Source organism: Echinops telfairi, unplaced genomic scaffold (genome assembly GCF_000313985.2).
Source record: "Echinops telfairi isolate 266 unplaced genomic scaffold, ASM31398v2 ScPeMD7_7424;HRSCAF=8462, whole genome shotgun sequence".
In the NCBI taxonomy this organism is placed as follows: domain Eukaryota; kingdom Metazoa; phylum Chordata; class Mammalia; order Afrosoricida; family Tenrecidae; genus Echinops; species Echinops telfairi.
The window spans coordinates 95783369-95794335 of record NW_022111324.1 but is presented as its reverse complement, the minus strand read 5'-3'; positions in this window follow the sequence as shown (position 1 = coordinate 95794335).

Below are 10967 nucleotides of genomic sequence, written 5' to 3'. Positions count from 1 at the left end.
GGGATTGCATCCTATGGGCAGTCGCTTCTTACCTGTCAGTAGAGACTTACATATTGCTAGGAGGCTGAAAGAGATGTCAGGAGAGCTTTCACATTCAGACAGAATAGGAAGAAAGGCCTGGCAACCTGCTGTTGAAAATTAGCCAATGAAAACCCCATTGCAATAGTCCTATCCCCAAGTGGTAGTGGATTAGACAACATGATGCTCAATGGTTCCTGGGGTGCCGTGAGTTGGGGGCCAACTAGATGGCAACTCACAATAATGAACACGCTGCTAGTTAGGGACAAAGCAGGGAATTAGAGGGGAGCAGGTTGGCTCCACAATCAATACTTTGATCCTCTCTAAGGGGAAAATCAAATTTACAAACTCGCAGGTACTTGGATACAAGGTGTAATTTTAGCTGCCTACCTACCTATTTGTTTCTCCATCTTTTTACTGATTTTTTTCCCTTTGGCCACTTGCATAGGATAAAGTTGTAAGGAACAGCTGTCTAGAACATTCACGCTATGTATAAACTAAGACTATGTACACAAGCCAATATTAACATCATCATGGATCATAAAGTTATATTATTTTCCAAGCATATGGAAAGGACAAAAGCATGCCTACTTATCTCAATAAGTAAAAGGGAGAGAGTAAATTCAATAGGGCTGTCTATGAAGTTATATCAAAATTTGGAAGATTGCAAGCATTATGCACTGAGCCATTAGGTATCTGAATAAACTATGCTTATCTAGGATTTTTAGGATCATTATCTTTCCTGGCTCAGGGTAGTGAAAGTGTCCTGAGGAAGAAAAACAAAAGAGAAAATTAAAAACATGCATTTCAGCTGCCAAGTATTTCTGGGGAAAGGGAAATTATATAAAAGGTAAATTATTTTAAAAGTTATTTAAAAATGGAAATTATAAAAAAGCTCAATCAGTATGTATCCGTCATTGGAAACAATTGCTTCCACAGCATACGGGCTTTATACGACCTCCTCCCATTCAGCCTGGTCCCCGCTGCCCAGTGCCCAGCACAAGCACTTCTTTCCCGGGACCAGGGAGCCAGCACGTTTCTTCTTGGCTACTCATACCTACCGGCGCCTCCCCATTCAAATCAACCGTATAAAAAGATAGTCTACCTGCGTCCCTTTCAAGTTCTGAATTGAATGCATTTTGCAAAGACTTCTCCCACTGGGCTTCTCATTGGTTCCTAGCTTTAGTAAAATGCTCAGTTCAAATAGAAACTTGCCATTGCAGGAAAGAATGACATTTCTTTTATTATAATTCATTTCATTATGCTTGCTGTATGATAATACTACATGGGACATGGATTCTAACAGCATATGAATTCAGATTCTATAAAGTGAAATTCATATTGTCATCTGACTTAGGGGGACCAATTTTATGTATTTTGTATAATTTGACATTGTCTGAATATTTTTTAGAAGAATGGGTATTCCAAAGCAAACCAAACTCACTGCCATTGAGTTGGTGCAGACTCATGGCTACCCATTAGGACAGGGTAGAACTGCCTCTGTGGGCAGTTAAAAAGCTGGATAGACAGGCAGATAGGTAGGCAAATAAAATTATACCTGGTAGCTAAGATTGCAACTCTTTACAGGTGCAGGAAGTCTCATCTCTCTCCCTTGGAAAGGCTGGTGGTTTTTAACTACTGACCTTGTGGTTAGCAGCGCAATGCATAACCACCAGGGCTTTTAGATTGGGAACAGTTGTGAGACAGTTCTCAATGGCTCCATCATGTTGTAGACATTCTGTGAGCAGAGGCATTGGCTGCCCACACTCTGGGCCATCTCCTCATGGATATTTGTAGACCCAAGAACCTTTGAAGCTACAGAGGCTGTCTCCCTCCAGAACCAAGAATGGACATGTTTACTGCTCACTATAAAGCCTGGCCTCTTCTGGGAATGCCTTCAAAATGGTTCAGCTTCTGACCTACTGGCTTGGGCGGTCCTACAGTACAGTCTCGAACACAACTGGGCTGTCCTGGACCCCTGGTAATAGAATTGTTTGCCTTTGTACAAAAAAGCCCCCACATCTGAATGTGGCGTGTGCCCAGGCTGACTTCAAGGGGTCTGTGCTGCGAGACCTAGTTCTCATGAGGCTGTCCCCAACACAAACACGTCAGCAGGGTCTGTGGGGGTCCCATGTGTGCCAAGTGTGTCCAAGGCAGGATCAAGCGTGCTTTCCTTATTGAGCAGCAGAAAATCATTGTGAAAGTGTTGAATGCCCAGCACAGAGTCCAAAAGCTAAACTAATACAAATGAAGTTTTTTGAATAATAACACAAATCAAATAACTTGCTCTGGTGAAAAAAGGAAGGAAGCAAGAGAGCAAGCAAGCAAGAAATCCGGTTCCCCTAAACTCAAGGTTCTTTCTTTGATTGTAATACCAATCAGAGTCACGTGGCCCTCTGTCTGTTGTCCGAAGGATCCTGAGCCATGTAGAGTCGGCACTAGAGAATGCTGATATATTGCCTACTGCTGTTCGTGTGAGTCAGAAAGGTGTCTGTCTCTTGTTCTACTTCCGTAAAGAGTTATAGTCTTGGAAACCCACAGGAGCAGGTCTGCCCTATCCTGTAGACCTGTTTGAGTCAGAGTCAACAGGAGCATTACAGGTGAGGAAAGAAATGGAAATGGATATATGGCTGTGCCACATGGTGAAGGTGATTAAGTCAACAAATTGTACATGTCAAATGTTGAAATGGTAATTTCTTGTTATACATACAAGGGTTAAGTAAAAAACAAACAGACCAAAAAAAACCCTGCTACTGGGATTCCAGTTTATATGTGCAAAAGGTTAAACCAAACAGTATGTGTTTAAACATGTCTCTGTGATCCATGGATTCTGCAGATAAGTTCTCTCCACAATATACTGCCGTAGTCTTATTGTGCTGCCTTAAGGAAACAAAGTGCCAATCAAAGCAGTGACTTACAAGAGGACTTGCGGGGTCAGTTGCATTCAAAGTAGTAAGGCCAAGCCAGAAGGTTCTGGTGACTGGTTTTAGAATTCCAAAGGGGTCGTCTTTATGGATTTTCTCAAACACAGGGTGATCATAAGGGTTGAAGAAGTTTTAAAAACTGGAAAACTGCATGGGTGAGAAAACAAGCCAGGGACGTGAGACTGAGAACCCCTGACCCGACCACTCCAAGCATGACCATGCACCCATTGATCCTTCAAAGGTCACAGGGCTTTCCTACCAGAATCGTGCTGAGAAACGTTAGCCCATTCACCTTGTAGCCCTGATATTGCCCCCTTCTGACTTCTTTTTGTTGCCAAACTTCATCGAGCTTTTCCATGGAACCCAATTTGCGATCTTTGGGATGCCCAAACTGCCATTTTGACATGATGCCAACCAAAGGGCACAGCATTTTTAGGGAGGAAACAGAGGCTTCAGAAGTAAATAGAAACCTTGACAGAGGCTAGCTCCCAAAACAATAACTTTGGATTTTGATATTTTTTTTAATTTAATTAAAGTTCTTCTATTTCTGTAGCAATGTTTTTTGACATACCCTCACCGCAATAAAATAAAATCTTAAAAGGGGGTAGATCAAATATCAAATGCTTCTAGTGAGATCTTGTTTCTAGATAGGGTTTATCATTTTATTTCAAATCATGTTCTAGAAAAGAATAAATACACTGAGGTTTCAATTGAGTTTTCTTTTCAAAAGCTCCGGGATGAAATGTCCCTAAAAGTACAATCATTTCTGAAGGTACTAGAGAGAAGCAAGTGTGACATAGGCCCAAACAGTTCTGTCTTGCCGGTTGACGCCAACCTTCTTACCACACTTTCTTTTTTTTTTTTTTTACCATCCAGACAATAATACATTTTTAATGTTGTAATCACACACTTCGAGTTACGCAACCATTTTAATTACATTTCCATAGCATTCCACTACCATTAACACAAGCTTAGGATGCAGCAGAAAAAGGCGATTCTAGACCATTTCCAGCTTGCAGACGTTACAATATGTAGCAGAGGTCTAACGGCCCAACTTTGGGCAGGTTTTTGTCTTTGTTCTGAATCACCGTGTTGACATAAATTGGATTTAGAGCAAGTGTCCATTGATAGAAGGGAAAATGAAGTCCAGTCTGCAGAATTGACTTAAAGCGGGTGAGCTCTTTCTTCACTGGGTGATCACTTGATTAGAAGACGCCCGCTCTTGGGGCGCAGCTGTGAAGAATTCAGAGCGGCTTACTGACTTTGTCTCACTCACAAGCAAGCACATGACTGGCCTTGTGCACACTGTCATCTACAACCCTTTGCTGCCCTTGGCCCGCAGGAGAGAAGGGTGGTGATCAGCCGAGTGCCGACTCACTGGGTGAGCTCACCCAAGTGTGGTCTTTCCTGTGGAACCAAGCTTCACGTGACACAAAGGAGCCCTGTGGGCACAGTGGTTAGTTCCGGGACCCACTGAGTTCTCAAAGTCTTCTCTTTGGCCCACGAGCCACTCTGTGGGAGGAGACAAGAGGCCGTCTCCTTCCTATCTGCTAAGTATTCACAGACATGGAGACCTACGGGGTTTTCGTTTTTGACAACAAGTCACTATGTGTTGGCATGGACTTGATGGCAGTGAGGGTTTTTTGGTTCTTTAGAATGTTGCCTAAGGAGTCCTGGGGGAGCCCAAATGGTTCCGTGGCTGACAACGAACAGGAAGGTGGGTGATTTGAACACACCCAGAGGTGCCTCAGAAGACAACCATGGCAATCCATTTCCAAAATGTACTCCCCAATAGACGGAGTTGTTTTTTCAAAGCTATGTATTTAATTGCTTTTTACAAAACAACCTTATCACCGTCAAAGTACTCTCCTTTATGCTTAAGACATTTGACAAATCTGAGATTCCTTTCCTGAAAACATTTTCAGACTCACCTTTTAATATGCCTGACAGCACCTCCTCATTTTTCCTTCACCTCTTCTACGTAGTCCGATTGCTGTCCTTTCATGTCCCTCTGCATTTGTAGAAACAAAAAGAAGCTGAACGGACTGAGGCCAGGCGAGTAAGGTGCCTGGGGACACACTGAGATGGCTGCTTGAGCAGGTGCATTGTCATGGTGGCAAAACCAGTCCCCCATCTGGCACAAATCAGGCCTTTTGTTGCACGCTGTTATGTAATCTTTTCAGCACCTCTAAATAGAAAACATGATTAACAGTCTGACGACCTGGTGAGACAAACTCCAAATGCACTATTCTCCTATTTAAAGAAAAAAAAAAGGAGCATCGTCTTGATCTTTGATTTCACTTGATGAGATTTTGGGGGTCGAGATGACAATGTTGTCTTTGGAGCTGTTATTCCAAAGCAAGGTATGTTGCAGTCTAAGATCTTTTTCCTGGTCAGTCAGAACCGGAGGCACAAATTTCGAAGCGACATTTCTCATTCCCAAATCTTGCATTAAAATTTGCTGAACTGAGCTCCAAGATAGTGCAGATAACTTCCTCATCTCTTCAGTGGCTTGTCAGTCTCCAAGCACAAATGCACAAATCTTGTCGCATTTTCCTCAGTTTGGGAAGTTAATGGGCACCCAGAATGAGGTTTGTCATCAATTGACATTTCACCTTTTTTGAAATGAGAAAACCACTTGTACACTTGAGTTTTTCCCATGGTTCTGTCCTTGTAAGCTGTGCTCAATATCACACCAGTTTCTGTGACATTTTTCCCGAGCAGGAAACAAAAATTCACAGCCACACGCTGTTCTCTTAAATGAGCCATTACAAAAAAAATAAGGTTCTGGCAAAATTGCTTTTAAGAAAATTTCACTGTGACCAGAGAGAACCTTTCCAGGTGATGCCACCGTGTGCACTAATTCAGAGCAAGTTGCTCAATTATCACCTAGCCAGAAACTACATATATGCAAGTGCCACCCAGTGGCGCTCTTTCAGTTTTGGGGGCTTATTTTTTGGGGGGTACCCCATTGTAAATCCAAATACAATTACTTGTGCATTTACAAATGCATCCTTATATTATATCTACATAGCCACACCTACATCCATACCTCTATAACCACACATCTATTTTTTTGGTTGTTTTTACTCTTGTGGCAAAATTATGTGTGCCATAGCATTTACTGAAGTTGTTCGGTTTTCTCATATACCTTTTAGTTTTTTTATTTATCTAGCTCAAGTTGTGCTAATTTAACTCATATTTGTTCTTTCCTTCCCCATCACCCAAAATAGTGTCTATTGTCCTGAAAGTGATTTCCCCTCTTTCTCTCTTTTACCCCTGGTAGCCACGAAAGTACTTGGCTTCTCGTGTGTACAGCTATTCTTAATTTTTTATCATAGTGGGACCAGATGACAGTGGTCTCTTTCTAATTGATGTATTTCACTCAGCATAGTGTCTTCCAGATTCATCCATGATGCACAGCCTCCTCATTGTTCTTTACATTTGTGTATCTATGTTCCATTGCATGTTGGGAGCATACTTTATTTATTCATCCATTGATGAGCTCTAGATGGTTTATATTTTTAGCTACTGTGAATAATGCTGCAAGAAATATGAGTATACCTGTGTCCATTTATGTTACAGCTCTTATTTCTCCAGAATATTACTGCATTATAAGGTATTTCTTTCTTTAGCTTTTTAAGGAAACACCATACAATTTTCCCCATAGTGATTTTACTGTTTAGGATTCTCACAAGTGATATTTATGAGTTTCAACCCGCCAACCTCTCACACCCCACTTCTATCCTCCCTGCCCACAAGCTAGCCATAATTTTTTGTTTCCTGTTAATTTGTTTGTATATTTTTAATCATTGCTAATTTGTCAAGTGAAACAGTATTTTCTTGTAGTTTTGATTTTCATCTCTCTAATGGCTAATGGTGGTGCAGTAGGTTAAACATTGGTGTACTAACCACAACGTCAGTGTTTCAAACCCACCAGCTGATTCTTGGGAGAAAGATGAGGATGCCTGCTCCCCAAAAGATTTTCAGTCTCAGAAACCCTATGGAACGGTTCTACTCTGTCTTTTCAGGGTCACTGTGGGTCAGAATTGCTAGATATGGGAATGATTAATGACTGAGCATCTTTTCATGTTGCTGGTGACTGATTCAATGTCTTCTTTGGTGAAGTATCAGTTCATGTCCTTTGCCCATTTATTTTTATTATTATTGGATTGTTTGTTTTAGATTCTTATCTATTATGTCTTTGCCAAAGATGTTTCCCCCCAGTTCATTGGTTCTCTTTTTACTCTTCCAGCAGTCTTTTTCAATCCTTTTATTGGGAGCTCTTACAGATATCATAACATTTCATATTTTAATCATATAAAGCAGTATTGCACAATTGCTACCACAATCAGTTTCAAAACATTTTCTTTCTTCTTGAAATCCTAGATATCAGCTCCCTGTTATCCCTCCCCACCAGGAACCCTTATCTTTCTTTCTTTTTTCCATATCTTACACATCCAAAAGATCCATTCACATACAATTCTGTTGTTCAGTCCAATTGAGTGGAGTTACACAGTCATCAATGCTATCAGCTCCCTACTCCCCCTCCCCCTTCTTTCTTCCTGTATCCTCAGAACTGTTACTCCTGTTACTGTTTCTGAAGGGTTATCTATCTTGGCTTTCATGTACTGAACAATCTTAAATCTACCAATGAACACACACAAATCTAACATGATTAATGAGTTAAGACAAATAGAAAACATAATAATAAGGGAAGATAATATTAAAGAACTAGAGGATAGTTTTGTGGTCACCAGTGCTATACCACACCCTGGTCTTTGGATGAACCTAAAGTGTTTACTATTTCAGCAGCCCCAGTTATTGAATTTTAGGAGCCCTGGTGGCATAGCTGTTGTACTTTAGGCTGCTAACCAGAAGGCCAGCAGTTTGAAATCACTCCACAGCAGAAAGGCTTTCTACTCCCTTAAAGAGCTACAGCCTTGGAAACCCACAGAGGCAGTTGCCCTCTGTCCTGTAGGTGGCTATGAGTCAGCATTGACTGGATGGCAGAGAGTTTGGATTTGGGGGAGTTGTCTAATTTATCTTCTGTTGTTAGTGCACTGTAAATTCTGTTTTATAGATGACTTGTGCCAAATATCAGGTCACTTGGCCTTGATCCTCTGGTATCTTCTAGAAACTCTATAGTTTTTGCTTTAACATTTGGATCTTTGATCCACATTGAGTTAGCTTTTGCTCATGGTGTGAGGTACAGATCCTGACTGATTTTCCTGCAAATGAATATCTAGCTCGCCAGGTCTGTTTTGATAAAGAGACCATTTCTTCCCCCATTGAATGGATTTTGGCCCTTCGTCTAAGTTCAGCTGCCTGTAGATGAATGGTTTTACTTCTGGTTTCTCAGTTCCCTTCCGTTGGTCTGTGTCCCTCATTGTATCGCTGCCCACACAGTTTTGATTACCATGGTAGTAAGTTGTGAGACTGGGACATGCGAAGCCTCCTACTTTGTCTTTCTTCCATATTTCTTTAGTTATTCTGACCCTCCTTCATTTTCAGATAAAGATGTTGTTGTTGTGTGGTGTCAAGCCAGTTTCATCCCAGAGGGGCTAGATGTACAACAAGACAAAGCAGGACCCAATCCTGTGCCATCCCCACAATCGTCCCTGTATTTGGGCTCATTGTTGTAGCCGTTCTCTCCTTTAAGCTTCCTTTCTACCTGACCAAGCATAATGTCCATTTCCAGGCAGTGGCTCTCCTGATAACATGTCCAATGTGTGCGGGACAAAATCTCACCATCTTTGCTTCCATGGAGCATTCGGTGTGTAATTATTCCAGATAGATTTGTTTGTTCTTTTGGCAGTCTGTGGTGCTTTTCAGATTCTTTGCCAGCACCATAATTCAGATGCATTGGTTCTACTTCCGTCTTCCTTATTCCATGCTCCACTAACATCCATAGAAAAAGGGAGATGAGTTTTTCCATAGTATTAAAGACTGTTGGGATTTAAGTAGGGATTGTATTATATAGTTAGATTCCATTTAGGTAGTAATGACATGGTCATCACGCTTTCTTTTGACCTATGAGTAGGAAATGTTTTTCCATTTATACAGACCTCTTTTGAAGGATCCCTGATGGCAGAGTGGATTACACATTGGGCTGTTAATTTCAAGGTTAGTAGTCTGAAATGTCCAGTGGCTTGTTAGGACAAAGATGAGGCTTTTTATCCCCATAAAGAAACGCAGAGAAAAAGTAGCACCCTAATATATATATATATATATAGGTTGCTATGAGTCAGAATCAACACAGTGACAGTGAATTTGGTTTGGTTTATAAGTCTCTTTTAGTCTCTTGCAATACTATTTTATAATTTCCCTTATATTAGTCTTTAAAATTTTAAGTTCCTGGTTAAGTTTTTTATCAGTATGTCTTTTATCCTTTTGAGAGTTTATTGTAAATAGTACTGTTTCTTGAATTTCTTTTCAGAATTCTTATTACTATAGACAGAACCCAACTGACTGTTATGTATTGATCTTATTCCCTAACCCATTGCTGACTCCTTTACTTAATAACGTTTTTTGTGGAGTCTTTGGGAATTTCTACATCAAGGATCATGTCATCTGTAATAAGGGTAGTTTTACCTCCACCTTTCGATCTGAAAACACTCCATTTCTCTATCGTGACTTTTAAAAAAATGTGTCTTCTTTTTTATTAATTGGGATTTAATTACATATACAATATCATTCCATAGTTCAATCACATTCAATAGAATTGTACAATTGCTATCCCAATCAGTTTCCAAACATTCTTTTTCTATTTGGGCTCCTTGACGTCGTCTGCCTATTACTCCACCACCTCCGCTGTCCTGTCTGAGAGCTCTAGCGAGGACTTCGGATGCAATAATGAAGAGCAGGGATGATAAAGGGAATCCCTGTCTCGGTCTCATTCTCAAGGGGAATGCGATCGGTCTTTCTCTGCTGAGAACAATGCTGCTTGTTGGTTTTCCTATGTGCTCTTTCTCAGTTCCACTTTTGAAGAAACGCTGTCCTAGATTACAGGGCCATCCTGGGAGAGAGGCATGTTCTCTCTCTCTGTCCAAGCTTTCCCTCCTCTGACTCCAAGCTTTATTTGCAATCCTCTTCCTCAAAGGCCCCTTCGCATGCCGTTTAATGCACACAGGCATTAGCCCAGTTCATCATATCATTGTTAATAGTGAAACATTGAATTGTTAATATGGAAACATCCCATTGACAACAAACGTGTCCATCGCCTTCAAGTGAACTCTGACTCCTGGTGACCACATACCTGTCAGAATAGAACTGTGCTCTGTAGGGTTTTACAGACTGTAACCTGTCCCAAGTAGATGACCAGGCTTTTCGTCTGGAGACAGCTCTAGGTGATACAGTCGGTCAACTTTGCAGTTCGCCCAGCACTTAACCATTCATACCACCTAGGGATTCCAATTTGAGCACCGCCTCCCTGGAACCAGAGAATATACTCTTTGCATTTTTTATAACAATCTCCGCGGGGCTGAAATTAGAAACAGATGAGCAGTAAGAAATGCCACTTGACTGGATAACCAAAAAGAGCAAACACAATTACAAAAAACCCCAAACATGGCTGTTGAGTTAATTCTCATGGTGACTAAAGACGTGAATGGTGCCATGTTGGGTTTCATTGGCTGTAATCTATCAAGTAACCGATCACCAGGTCTTTCTTCCACAGCACCATTGGGTGGGCCCAAACCACCACCCTTTAGCTTAGTAGTTGATTGAAAACTATTTGTGCCACTGATTATTGATGGTCTTTCCTGCCTTTGGGGAAAACGCAGGAATTGAAGGTAGAGGCAAGAACTAAAGTTCTAGAAACCCAGAAACACTTCTAGAAACACGTAATGAGCAACAATGTCTTCAGGCACTTTCAGGATCTCTGGAGAGCAAAAGCAACTTGCACGAATCAATATGGCACAGAAAATCTTAGTCAGGAAAATGAAAGCCCCGATGTTGGCCTTTATAAAATTCTACCAAGTATTTGTCACTAAATCCACCTCAGCTGAGTCACCCATGGTTGTG